General features: G+C 36.6%; 1 pseudogene; it reads left to right on the top strand.

The window, feature by feature from the left end:
* The first annotated feature begins 593 nt into the window (after positions 1-593).
* Positions 594-2,133, top strand: LOC136376466 (olfactory receptor 4F15-like; annotated as a pseudogene).
* Positions 2,134-15,161: the final 13,028 nt, after the last annotated feature.

The raw sequence follows: 15,161 nt of genomic DNA on the forward strand, positions 1-15,161 counted from the left end.
TTCTACCTCACCAGCTTTATTCACCTCTGTTACCCATCTCCTTCTCTCTGCAAAAATTGCACAAACTGTCCTCTCTTTCAGCACTCAGCCATCTTTGCTGCCTCTCTTCTCCATGTGGCCTTTCTTTGTCCTCTTCCAGCATGGGCTCCTCTGGCCCATTTTATAGTGTAGTAATCAAAACCTTTAATCCAATATACAAACAAGGAAGTCTCTGATACCAAGCCACTTATCTGAGGCATAATGGGATTCCTCATGAGAGTGCACCACCCACATCATGCAACAGTCAAGGGTGTGGGGAAAAGCTTAGTCTTAAAACTAAGCCTTAGACTATAACGACCCTGCCTGCTTACAGCCTGTCCCCCACACCCAATGCAAACTATAAGCGAGCAAACAAACATATATATCACATTTACAAACTTATTTGACCAACACATGTAATGAAGATTATTTGGCTGTGTGCAATGGTAATATTATGATTGTTTCAATGGACTGAAGGCTTTTTTCTCTTGAACACTAATACTTCCCAATGCACCTTCTTTATTTAATTTTATTCCTTTTAAATAACATGAAAAATGATCCTGGTGTTTGAGACAATGGATGGAATGAATCACTCCACATTATCAGAGATTGTGCTTCTGGGACTCATCCATTCATGGGATATTTAGCTGCTTCTTTTTGTCTTCTCCTTTTTGTTCTACTTGGGAAACATGATGAGAAACCTTGTCATTGTGTTCACTGTAACCTTGGATGCTCATCTGCACTACCTCATGTATTTCCTCCTGGCTAACCTCTTAGTCATTGATATACTTATTTGCTCAATCATTGCCTCTAAAATGACTTCTGGTATTTTCAGGATGCACTAAGTCATTTATTTTTGTGGATATATTACTCGGATCTTCTTTACTCATGTTTTTGGGTGCACTGAGATAGTACTGCTCATAGCTATGGCCTTTGACAAACATGTGGCCATATTTAAGCTTTTCCACTACCTCCTAACTATTATAAATCTAAGAATGTGTCTATACCTTTTAGTTACTTCCTAGGGACTGTTGGATTAATCCATTCATTGTTTCAATTAGTTTTTGTGGTAGATTTGCCACTTCGTGACCTTAAAGTACTGGACAGTTTTTACTGTGACCTTCCCTGGCTCTTCAGACTTACCTGCACAAATATCCAAGAACTGGAGTTCATGGTTACTGTCAATAGTGGGCTTATTTTTTTATCTTATTTTTATTAATTTTAATGCAGTGACATTGATAAATCAGGGTACATATGTTCAGAGAAAACATTTCCAGATTATGTTGACATTTGATTATGTTGCATACCCCTCACCCAAAATCAAATTGTCTTCTGTCACCTTCTATCTGGTTTTCTTTGTGCCCCTCCCCTCCCCCTCCACCCCTTCTCTCTCCTTCTTCACCCCCTCCCCACCCCCGACACCCCATCCCCCATTACCATCACATTCTTGCCCATGTCTCTGAGTCTCATTTTTATGTCCCATCTATGTATGGATTCATATAGTTCTTAGTTTCTTTCTGATTTACTTATTTCATTCAGTATAATGTTATCAAGGTCCATCTATGTTATTGTAAATGATCTGATGTCATCATTTCTTATGGCTGAGTAGTATTTTATAGTATATATGTACCAAAGCTTTTTAATCCACTTGTCCATTGATGGACACTTGGGCTGTTTCCAGATCTTCGCTATTGTGAACAATGCTGCCACAAACATGGGGGTGCATTTCTCCTTTTGGAACAGTTCTATGGTGTTCTTAGGGTATATTCCTAAAAGTGGGATAGCTGGGTCATAATAGTGGGCTTATTTTTGTGGGATCTTTTTTCTTGCCAGTCATTTTCTACATTTTTATTCTTTTCACTGTTTGGAAACACTCTTCAGGTGGTTCATCCAAGGCCCTTTCCACTTTGTCAGCTCATATCACTCTGTTGGTTTTGTTCTTGGGCCACTAATGTTTTTCTACATGTGGCCTTCTCCCACATCACACCTGGATAAATATCTTCCTAATTTTGATGCATTTATCACTCCTTTTCTGAATCCAATCATCAGGAACAAGAGATGAAAGTGGCAATGAAGAGCTCATGTAGTTGTCTTGTGAATTATAAGATTTCATAAATGAATTGGCTTTAATGACATGGAACAATAGTGTATGGCCAGGAGCCACGATCGTGGCCATTCACATGGAGGTTCCCATTGGATTCGGACAGATGATAATGAAACAACAGAGCCAAGAACTGGTGGGCCATTATTTTTAATCCTAGCTTGCACCCGGCAGACAAGTAAAAACACACACTCATTCAGTGCTCACAAAGCTACTGACTTATCCGATTTTCCTAGAATCAAAGGTTTCAAGCTCACCAGACTTATTCACCTCTGTCCCCCATCACCTTCTCTCTGCACAAACTCTGCACAAACTGGCTTCTCCTTCAGTACTCTGCCATCTTGGCTGCTTCTCTTCTCTCTCCACATGGCCTTTCTCTGCTCTCCTCTCTAATGCTAATCTCAGGAACCAAGAGAGAGCAAGCCCCCAGTCAGCCCTACTTTATAGTGTAGAAATCAAAACCTTTAATCCAATATACAAACAAGGAAGTCTCTGATACAAAGTCACTTATCTGAGGCATAATGGGATTCCTCATGAGAGTGTACCATTCCACATCAAAAAGGGTGGGAAAGGCTTAGTCCTAAAATCAAGCCCCAGGCTACAAGGATCCTGCCAGCCCACAGCCTGCCCTAACACACATTAATATAATCGCGCCCATCCCAAGCAAGAAGGGCAACCAATATCACCACCTGGGTGATGGGCTTTCACATCCTGACAGGTGTGGACAGCACCATCCTTAACAAAGTGAGCATAATATATTTTATCTACCCAACAGATAGATTCTCCCTGATGTTGTTTGCAGAGAAAAGAGTATGCAATTTCAGAGAAACACTCAAGACCTAGGTCATGTTATATGCTTAGAGATCTGGTATCTATTAATTATGGTATCTATCTCATCATTAAATTAGAAATGATGTTATTTTTTGACACTCTACACCAGTGTTAAAGATCAAATCATATGTCTTTTGTAACTTACATGATCCAAGAGAGTGCCATGTAATTAAGCAAATAATATTTTAATTTTTTCTGATTTTGGACAGACTATTCCAAAAAATTCAAGAGGAAGGAAGACTCCCAATCTCATTTTCATACCCATAACCTACATAATTGTATTAACCACTGTTACCTCAATAGATTCAATTTAAAATGTCTTCAGCCTGACCTGTGGTGGCGCAGTGGATAAAGCGTCGACCTGGAAATGCTGAGGTCACCAGTTCTAAACCCTGGGCTTGCCTGGTCAAGGCACATATGGAAGTTGATGCTTCCAGCTCCTCCCCCCTTCTCTCTCTCCGTCTCTCTCTCCTCTCTGTCTCTCTCTCTCTCCTCTCTAAAAATGAATAAAAAAAATAAAATGTCTTCAAAGTCTATTAAGCAATAGGCTTGGACTCAGAGTCTTACAGTTTGAATCCAGGATCTGTTATCTTAACTCCTGTGGAACTTTTCCACAAATAGATACCCCCTTGCATCCAAATGGAAGAGAAAACACATTCTGGCTTATGAATAGTTATGCATGTTATGTTGGTATTAGTTTTAAGCAAATGGCCATTCCATTAAACCCTACTCACAGATTGCCTTTAAGGATAGTGGTGAAGGAAAACCCTTCTAATGGAAAGAACCTCAGGGAATACCTTTAGGTATACACTTTCTTTGGAAGGAAAGAAGGCTTGTGGCACAAATCTTACTAATTTGTGGGAAGACCTATGGTTTGTTTAGTTGTTCAGAGCCTAAGAAAGAATAAGCTCATAAAATATCAGCATTCTGGGGAGAGGTATGTAGCTGAACTTTTAGAAAAAGCACAGAGAACAGCAGTATTTATGCCCACAGAAAAGCCTAGTAGAGGTTATTAATGACTACCTGCATCTGTGTATGTCAGTCAGCCTCTTTCCCCTGTTCTAAAACTGCTTAACTGGAACTAAAAGTGGCCGTAGCAACATAGTTGATGTTTCTGCATAAAATCAATAACACTTATTTCCCCTCACTACGGCTGGTCTGCCTATCATCACTTCCGAGTGCCTAAACTTTACACCAAAGTAAATGGACAGCACCCTTTAAAGTACCATACTCACCCTACTCTGAAAGGATTAGTTGTCTACCTTGTGCAGATTAAATAGAGTCAAACCCTTCTTTTATGAAGAGGAAAGATACTTATTTTTATAAGGATATTCGTCTCTCTCTATATATTTGTTTCTCTCTAATCTCAGTCTATAGGTATAAATATTATATCTATAAATATACCTTACAAATACTTATTTAGATATAAATATATACTTACTATAAATATATACCATACAAATTATATATAAATATAAAAATATATTACTATACATATATTAAAATACTATAAGTATATGTTTATAACATATATGTCATATATATTATAATATGTTTACATATATAAATTATTTATTATTTATTTATTTAAGGTACTGCTTTGTCTTTCCCACCCACAGTGCTGCTGCCAGCACTACAATTTATTGATTCATAAAACACATTTACTGCCTTATCTGTTGCTATGATGTCACTTACAATATTGCATCTAGACATATTTTTATGGAAAGTGAAGTGTGACCATGAATTTACCCCATGACGTTTACTGGACTTACTTGTACTCCAACACCCAGAAGCAAGTGGCTTGATAGAGTAGTAGAATGACAGGATGCTCAGCTTTTGTACCAAGGGAGAGGTGAATACCTTGGAAGTTTAGGATGCTGTCAATTTTATGCACTATATATCATAAACCAGTGGCACACACACACACACACACACACACATATATACACACACATACACACACAGATGAAATTTATCTTAAAGCTGGAATAGATAAATATAAGGTAGAAAAAGTCACTCTAACAATAAGACAAAATAATTTAATGACAAAATTTATGTTTCCTATTGTTCTTGTGAATTTTGGTTTAGTATGTTCGGAAGTTCTCGTGCTTCAGAGAAGAATGTTTCCAAAGGGAATACACCTGAGCCGAGTCTTTGACCACTTTGAGCTCTTTACAATACTGAATGAGCAGAGAGAAAAAGACCTGACTGACATTTGTGGGAACTGAGGCAAAAATGGGAGTCCATTAGCTATGTTGAAATTTTGAAAGTTATAAATCAAGATAACAAATCTTAAGTGCAGTATGTTCTTCTATGTTAATAAATATAAATTACAGTTATATATATTTAACTATAACAAATTTTGGAGAGCCAGGTTTGTGGACTTGGAGAAGTTCTCAAAGAAATTTGAAAAAAAATTCCTGGGTTTTGGGGACCAAAACCTGATCTAAAAGGATGGGCATAAGTTTCAGGTGGACATGTCTCTTTGGTTCCTTGAAATCTTCACATCATTGTGAAAGGCATACTGGAAAGGGACCAATTTAGGATCTTCGATAAAGACCAGGACAGGGGATTCTCTTATTTGGGTCAAAGAACAGTATTCATTGTTGTGTTGACAAATCTCAATTACCAGGAAAAAATTTGGTTCTTATTTTGCAATGGAGACAAGTCTAGAACTCAGGGTTTTTATTGGAGTGCTTCTCAGTACTCCTTTGCCCTATAGTTCTTGTCAATGAAAAGTAGTAGCATCCCATTAAACAAGGGATTATCTCAAGGCTAACAATCAACAGGAATAAAATTTTGTTCACCCCACCAGGTAGAGTACCCTATCTGGCCTGAGTACTGATAGAAGAGAAGATGAATGAGGAAAATTCTATTATCAAAATAAGTCTCATGTCCAGCTATTCAAAGGAGGACTTTGATGGCTATGTTTTATATTAAATATCATGTCTTCCCCCTTTCTCTTACATAATCCATATGACATACCCTGGTGGAGGCTAACATTTTGGCTTTAGATAACTCTGCGATAATTTAATAGCTAATTATTCTATGATGATAAATTTCTTCTATCCTGGTATTATCTTCTCTGCCCTGTCTGTCCCCTGTATAAAAGACAAGAGTGAATGCAGAGATAAAAGAATAGCTTCTATTTCCCCCTTCAGTTCCACTCAACCACTCCTCAGCTGACTTTGTGCTTTTATTAAGCTCTTTTTCAGTTACTTAATTTAAGTGTGTCATTTGTTTCCCCCTAGCAGGACCTGGACTGATACAAGTACAAAAAACTGAAAGTCAAAGTCTTTGTTTTCTCACCTAGCAATCCCATTGTTCTGAAGTACTTAGCAAAAAAGTTTATTGTCCGTTTGTTCAAATGTAGATATCTATTTATATGCACAATAACATACTAAACATGCTATTTTGCTACCCAGAATTTCATTCAACAGTGTGTTTTGGACTATATAGAGTTGTTTTTTTTAATAATAATTTTATTTTTTTAATGGGGTGACATCAATAAATCAGGATACATATATTCAAAGATAACAAGTCCAGGTTATCTTGTCGTTCAATTATGTTGCATACCCATCACCCAAAGTCAGATTGTCCTCTGTCACCTTCTATCTTGTTTTTTTTGTGCCCCTCCCCCTCCCCCTTTCCCTCTCCCATCCCCCCCCCCCCCCCCCCCGTAACCACCACACTCTTATCAATGTCTCTTAGTTTCACTTTTATGTCCCACCTACGTATGGAATAATGCAGTTCCTGGTTTTTTCTGATTTACTTATTTCGCTTCGTATCATGTTATCAAGATCCCACCATTTTGCTGTAAATGTTCCGATGTCATCATTTCTTATGGCTGAGTAGTATTCCATAGTGTATATGTGCCACATCTTCTTTATCCAGTCATCTATTGATGGGCTTTTTGGTTGTTTCCATGTCCTGGCCACTGTGAACAATGCTGCAATAAACATGGGGCTGCATGTGTCTTTACGTATCAATGTTTCTGAATTTTGGGGGTATATACCCAGTAGAGGGATTGCTGGGTCATAAGGTAGTTCTATTTTCAGTTTTTTGAGGAACCACCATACTTTCTTCCATAATGGTTGTACTACTTTACATTCCCACCAACAGTGTATGAGGGTTCCTTTTTCTCCACAGCCTCTCCAACATTTGCTATTACCTGTCTTGCTAATAATAGCTAGTCGAACAGGTGTGAGGTGGTATCTCATTGCAGTTTTGATTTGCATTTCTCTAATAGCTAAAGAAGATGAGCATCTTTTCATATATCTGTTGGCCATTTGTATTTCTTCCTGGGAGAAGTGTCTGTTCATATCCTCTTCCCATTTTTTTATTGGATTGTTTGTTTGTTTGTTGTTGAGTTTTATGAGTTCTTTGTATATTTTGGATATTAGGCCCTTATCTAAGCTGTTGTTTGAAAATATCATTTCCCATTTAGTTGGCTTTCTGTTTATTTTGTTATCAGTTTCTCTTGCTGAGCAAAAACTTCTTAGTCTGATGTAAGGACTATATAGAGTTTTAACTTCATTTTTAGTGGCTTCAGAGGTTTGGCCGTACAGATGTATTATAACTAATTCAACATCAACTGTTATAAGTTTTAGTTGTTTCATTCTATTTTAAATTCTATTCACTTGAGTACACTTCTGTATAACTAGATCTTTGTTTACATCCAAAATTACTCAAAATATTATTGTATAAAAATGAAGTATTATTTACATTCTCCTACAATTTAAAATATGCTAAAAATTAAGTACATTGGCTTTTTTGGAGATGATCAAGATGATTACAGTTAATTTTTTGAGTTAATATTTACCAATTTTCAGAGAGTAATTCTAATGGGTAACCATCAATATTTATAAAATTTCCAACAAATTAGCATAACACTTTTTAAAAAAAACATTCCCCTCTTGTTTCCCTTTTCCTCTCTGGTGTCTTATTATTAGTTTTTGCTTTGGTCAAACCAAATAGTTCTCTAGGGGCAAAGTCCCTTGATTCATAAGCTCCTTCTAAACTATCATACTTTTTCAGTGTCACTTGGTCACTATCTTCTTGAGCTGTAATAAGCTTCATTTGTTCTTATGGAAGGATTTTACATGGCACTTCATGTTAGAGAACACAGAAAAATCTCAGACTCCTGGAAGGTGCTGTTCTGTTTATACAGGTAAAATAGAAGCATGGTAAGAAATTTAACAACGCAAAGAGTGGCTTTAGCTCAGACATAATTTTGTCTTTGGAATTGTTATGAATATCAGCTGTTACTTAAGCGCTTAAGTGCTAACCTAGAGCAAAGTAGATAGTGTCCAGGATACAAAACTGAATAGTATAAAAAAAATTTTTTTTGAAAAGTTTATTGATGTATTGGAAAAGGTTAACTGACCTCGACATTTAGTTAGAATCACATTGTGCCTGGGATAATGTGAAAGACATTAGAAAAACTCAAATGGTTTTGTAATATTTTGGACTCAGCATAAGTTGCACTTAACCACTCATTCCGATACTGATTAAATGAATGATTCTAACCTTCTGCCACTTGATAAACAGGCAAGAAAAATTGATGACATGTAGCTTTTCTCTCTTTCATGTAGCTTTTCTCTCTCTCTCTTTCTTTCTCTCTCTCTCTCTCTCTCTTTCTCTCTCTCTCTCTCTTTCTTTTTTTCTTTCAAGAGGCAGAGAGAGAGAGAGAGACAGGAACATCGAGCTGCTCCTGTATGTGCCCTGACTGGGGAATCCCGCCTGCAACCTTGGGGCTCTGGGAAGAAGCTCAACCCTCTGAGCTGTCCTTCCAGGGCTTAATTTTTTTATGGATTGAACCTGCAACCTTGTGTTTCGGGACCACGCTCTTAAACAACTGAGCTGACCAGCCATGGCCCCGTTAGTTTCTCAAAAGAGATGAGTATAAATAGATCATTTGTGAAAAGGAAAGTAAATTTATTAAGAACTTGTCAAGTTTACAAGATGGAAAAGGATTTTATTGACATCTCAATGGAAATAAAAGACATGGAGATAAAAAAATGCAAAGCTGAATAATTTTCCAATGTAATGTTATTTCAAAATATATAAAAAAAAAAGAAAAGAAAAAAAAAAAAGGAAACTACTAGGAGATTGAACTAGTTTCCCTAGTCTAATTTTATATCTAAGCTGTAAGTAAAATGAAGAAAGGTTTAGAGATAGAAAGGTTTTGGATAGAAGGAAATAAGTGAGAAAGAGGTAATAAATAACATAAAAGGTATTGAGTTTATTGAATCTTGCAAACAGAAAGCTAAGGGGTGATTTGATTTGTTGCATTTATGTACAGAAAATATTTTTTTGTAAGGAACACAGAATTATTTTATATTTTCCACAGTTAAAAAAGTAAAAGTAGAGGTAGTCTTCAATTAGAGGAGACAGGATTTTACTTGGATATAAGGAAGGTTTTGTGAAAATTTTAAAGACAAAACTGCAGAAAGTTGGAGCTGAGGGAGATGTTAAAGTATTACAATAATTTTAAATTGAAGAGGACATTTATATGGATGATGATTTATACTAGTACCTTGTTCAAACCAAAGCTGTCTGTGTTTAACTTGATTTGGAACCTCAGTTACCAATATTTTCTTCATCTATAAAGGATTAAATTTCTGGAAATATGTTTGGATAATTAATCAATTCTCTATAACTCAAGAAAAAGAATTACAACAGAAAGCAAAGAGTTATGCCTTGTCTTCTGCTCCATGAATACTTAATTAGTTAAAAAATTATTAATATAATTAAATATTTAAGAACAGTTTTTAAAAACATAACCAATCTGTAAGAAGAGATGATTTCAGAACACCATGATTCAGGACTTTTTCCATTTGACAATTTTTAGGTGAATAAACATTGTATCCTTGTGTCTTTATCTAGAGACCTCTCTGACTTTTGCTCTGGACTGTTTTGGATTGTGTCTTCTGTCTCAAGTGACTTTAAACCTATGTTGACCCAAACATTTTAAGTTTCTATATTTCCTGATATTTGAAGGGATATATTCTCATGCTTTTAATACATATAGGTTTCATATTTATATTTCATTACACTTTAAATTTACTTTAAAAAAGTTTCAGTTCTGCTTGACCTATGGTAGTGCCATGGATAAAGCATAGCTCTGGAATGCTGAGGTCACCAGTTCAAAACCTTGGGCTTGCCTGGTTAAGGCACATATGAGAAGTAGCTACTTACTATCCTGTTTCCCTGAAAATAAGACATCCCCCGAAAATAAGACCTAGTGCAATTTATTTCAAGCTTAGAAATAGAAGGCCTCCCCTGAAAATAAGACCTAGCGTGTCTTTATGAGCAAAAATTAATATAAGACACTGTCTTATTTTGGGGGAAACAGGGTAGATTGTTGTACATGGAAATAGAGTCACAAGAAATTCTTGGTAGAATTCAGAGTTTGGATGGTTATGCTGGTATTTGTGATAACATGACTATAGTATATTAATAAATGTTGATTTTTTGTTCAACAATAAATGTGAATTCTTGTTCATGGAAAAATAAGACTTCCCCTGAAAATAAGACCTCGCATGTCTTTAGGAGCAAAAATTAATATAAGACACTGTCTTATTTTCAGGGAAACACGATATGAATTGATGCTTCTCTCTCCTTCCTTCACACCTCCTTCTCTCTCTCTTTTTCTTCTTTTGCTAAAATCAATAAATAAAATGTTTTAAAAAATGTCCTTTAGTTTTTACCTATTTGATAGGGTAAAAACTAACAAAAGTTTTTTGCAGAGTCAGAAGGCAAATTTACAGCCCTATGTGTATACCTGATAAAAGCTTATGAAGAAACTCTCTTAAGAGCCTTGGTACTTAAAAGACACCTGGAGATATAATACTATAATTTATTTATGATTATAGGATTTCAAAAGAATTGGCCCAGGATGTAATGCAAATTATATCTCATAAACTATCTTTTACTTAATTAAGAATAAGCTTTTTTTTTCTTTGTCATTATACACATATTTTTCTAATTTCTTTCTCCTTCCTGTATTTTTCTTTTGTCCATTTTATTTTTTCTTTTTCTCTAATTCTTTACTTTTTATTTTATTTTATTTTTAAATTTTATTTTTCTTTGAGTGAGCAGAGGAGAGATAGAGAGACAAACTCCCACATGTGTCCTGACCAATATCTACCCAGCAACCCTGTCTGGGGCCGATGCTCATAATGGAGCTATTTTTAGCACATGAAGATGAACGCTCAGATCAAGTAAACCAACCTCTGTTCCCCAGGGCCATGCTCGAATTAATTGAGCCAGTAGCTGTGGGAGGTGAAGAGGTAGAGAAGGGGGAGAGGGTGGAGGAGAGAAGCAGATGGTCACTTTTCATGTGTGCCCTGACTGGGGATCGAATCAAGGATGTCTGCATGCCAGGCCAATGCTCTATCCACTAAGCCAACTGGCCAGGCATTCTTCAGTTTTTAAAATTATAATTTTCAATTACAGTTTATATTCAATATTATTTTGTACGAGTTTCAGGTGTACAGCATAGTGATTAGACAATCATATTCTTTACACTGTTTCCACTGGTATTTTCTAAACCCACCTGGTATCATACATAGTTATTACAATATTATTGACAATACTCCCTATGCTGTACTTGATATCTTCATGACTATTTTGTAACTACAAATTTGTACTTCTTAATTCCTTCACCTCTTTCACCCAGTCCCCCCAAATCCCATCCCTCTCTTCTGGCAACTGCCAGTTCTCTTTCTGTGTCTACGAGTCTGTTTCAATTTTGTTTGTTCATTAACTTAATTTTTTTTAAGTGACAGGAGGAGAGATAGTGAGACAGACTCCTGCATACGCCCCAACCGGGATCCACCCAGTAACCCCATCTGGGCCGATGCTCACAACCAAGCTATTTTTAGTACATAAGGATGACATCTTGGACCAGCTGAGCTATCCTCAGTGCAGGGGCCACACTCAAACCAATCAAGCCACTGGCTGCCAGAGGGGAAGAGGGAGACAAAGGGCAGAAGGAGGTGGAGGAATGGCCGCTTCTCTTGTGTGCCCTGACCAGAATGAACCTGGGACGTCCATACGCCAGGCTGATGCTCTATCCTCTGAGCCAGCCAGCCAGGGCCTACTTTGTTCTTTATATTTCACATATAACTGGAATCATGAGATTTTTTTTCCTCTGACTGACTTATTTCTTTTTCATTTTTATAATTCCTTATTTTCTATTGTGTAGGAACTATGCAGTTTTTGTACCCATACTCATTAATTATATAATTAATAATTATTTCCATGTACTTTTAATTATTCAAATACATCTTCTTTTATCTTTCAGCAGACATTTATTTCCTAAAATACTTACATGTCATTATGTACTCTATGTGATCTAAGTTTTGGGATATATTGGATAACAAGACAGATATATTCTTTAATTTTATGGGAGTTTCTGTCTCATTATAAAGGAGAAAAAATAAAGTAAAAAAACCCATATGATTAATTCATATGTGACATATAAAATCAAAAGCAACAAATGAACAAACAAGACAAACAAAACTCAAAGGCAGACAGCAGTATGGTGGTACCAGAAGGAAGAGGGGTTGGGGAGTAATTAAGGATAAAGGTAAAAAAGGGTAAAAGGGATCAAATATACAGTGATGGGAGAAGATTTAATGTTGGGTGATGACTTTGCAATATACAGATGATGTATCATAGAACTTTATACTTGAAAACTATATAATTTTATTAACTAATGTCACTCCAATAAATTTAAATAGAGAAGGAAGAAAAAACCCCAGTGAATTACATTTATAGTAAGTAGTACAAGAAGTTATAGTGTTTTTTGAGACAAAATATATTTAATCAATACAAGAAGAGTTTTTTTTTTTTTTTTTTTTTTTACAGAGACAGAGAGAGAGTCAGGGACAGACAGACAGGAACGGAGAGAGATGAGAAGCATCAATCATTAGTTTTTTGTTGCGACACCTTAGTTGTTCATTGATTGCTTTCTCATATGTGCCTTGACTGTGAGGCTACAGCAGACCGAGTAACCCCTTGCTCAAGCCAGCGACCTTGGGTCTAAGCTGGTGAGCTTTGTTCAAACCAGATGAGCCCACGCTCAAGCTGGCAACCTTGGGGTCTCGAACCTGGGTCTTCCGCATCCAAGTCTGATGCTCTATCCACTGCTCCACTGCCTGGTCAGGCACAAGATGATTTTTATTTTGATCACTAGATGAGTGTGACTGTTATAATCTATTATGTATAAGGAGATAATTATAATATATATATATATATTTTGTATTTTTCTGAAGCTGGAAACGGGGAGAGACAGACAGACTCCCGCATGCGCCCGACCGGGATCCACCCGGCATGCCCACCAGGGGCGATGCTCTGCCCACCAGGGGGCGATGCTCTGCCCCTCCGGGGGGGGGGGTCACTCTGCCGCGACCAGAGCCACTCTAGCGCCTGGGGCAGAGGCCAAGGAGCCATCCTCAGCGCCCGGGCCATCTTTGCTCCAATGGAGCCTTGGCTGCGGGAGGGGAAGAGAGAGACAGAGAGGAAGGGGGGGGGGTGGAGAAGCAAATGGGTGCTTCTCCTATGTGCCCTGACCGGGAATCAAACCCGGGTCCCCCGCACGCCAGGCCGATGCTCTACCGCTAAGCCAACTGTCCAGGGCCCAATTATAATATATTATTGAAATATCTTTTAGATATGGAATTTTGCTGCCAACACCATTTTATTTTCTTAATCATTTATTTATCTTATGTGTTGAGCACTATAATGGACAATTGAAAGAAACAGAAGTAAAATGAACATTTATTGAATATTTATATATTAATACCTATTCATTAACTTTAATATCTATTCATTTAACTATTAATTAATACCTATTCATTTAACTTTCACAATCACACAACTTTATTTTATTCCTACAACTTGGTCTGAAGATTTAATATTATTAAGTGCAATTTTATAGGCAAACTGAGCTTTGAGAATTCAAGTAACTTGTTTAATACAAGCTGGTCAGTGACTGAATCATAGTGTAAATCTTGAGTTTATGAAACCAAAGTCCACTGTGACCTGTTGATTCTCTAAATAAAACTAAAATTGCAAGATAATGTGATAAGTCCTTCTGCAGAGATTTGAACAAAATGCTTTACACTGACAAGGCCATGAGCTTCTTAGATCATATGTTAAGTACTCTAGGGCTCTAGGGCAGTGTTTTCAAATTATCTTTGGTGAAAAGTCACTATTTTCCCCCCAATCCTTCATGGGCTGACACTTTAGTAAATACAAATCCATATGCTTAGATTTTGTTCTGATTTAAGATTGAACCTAATATGATGCAAACTGGTTTCAGACAATTCATGGACCTATACCTCTGTGTGGACCACTTTTTCATTGCTTCGGGGAATCCAAATATAAATAACTCATAATGTCTACCTTCAAGAAGCTCACAGTCTGGTTGGGAAGTTAGAACTGTACTCAACTTCCTAAAATACAAGAGATAGTAAAATAAATGCTGGTAACATAAAGCAAGACCTCACAGATATGATTAAAATTTAATAAACCTTGAAAATAAATATGTAGAGGTAAAGGGTCAGGAGGAAGGGTCTGTTTGCCAGAATAAGGATGTCAGTGTTGGAAGTGGATGAAATAGTTGGGAAGTGGAGAAGCGTTTTGTGTTGTGACTGAAGCCCAGATATATTATTCTTGAACCAAAAATCAAACAAATTTGGGGTTGAATTTCTATCATTCATGTTGATTAATTCTGTATCTCATGAAGAACATCATAGTAGCTACACTGGGAGGAAGCAGAAAGGTATTACATGCAGAGAAAACCTGGTAGTTTATGCCAGTAATAATAAATATTAATAATAATAAAGCAAGACTTTCTGGGTGTGATAAACAAGTAATATTTAAGATGAATATGTTCTCAGAGATGGAGACTGGGAAGGAAGAGAAGAAGGATCTATCAGATAAAGTTTTATAGGCTTGGACGGAATTGCAATGGTAATTAGTTCTATGTAACTGGGGTCAGATATTAGTTTTGAAGCAAAAATCAAAAGATTTGAGGTTGAATTCCTGTTATTCATGTTGACCATTTTGTATCATGAGTAATATCATGGCATCAAATCTGGAAAGGAACAGAGGGTCTTAAACGTAGAGAGAACTTTATAGTAGGGAACAACACCAATTTCTCTGTGAATGCATATTAGAGGCTATGGATTAGTTTGAA

This window comes from Saccopteryx leptura, chromosome 6 (genome assembly GCF_036850995.1).
Source record: "Saccopteryx leptura isolate mSacLep1 chromosome 6, mSacLep1_pri_phased_curated, whole genome shotgun sequence".
In the NCBI taxonomy this organism is placed as follows: Eukaryota; Metazoa; Chordata; class Mammalia; order Chiroptera; family Emballonuridae; genus Saccopteryx; species Saccopteryx leptura.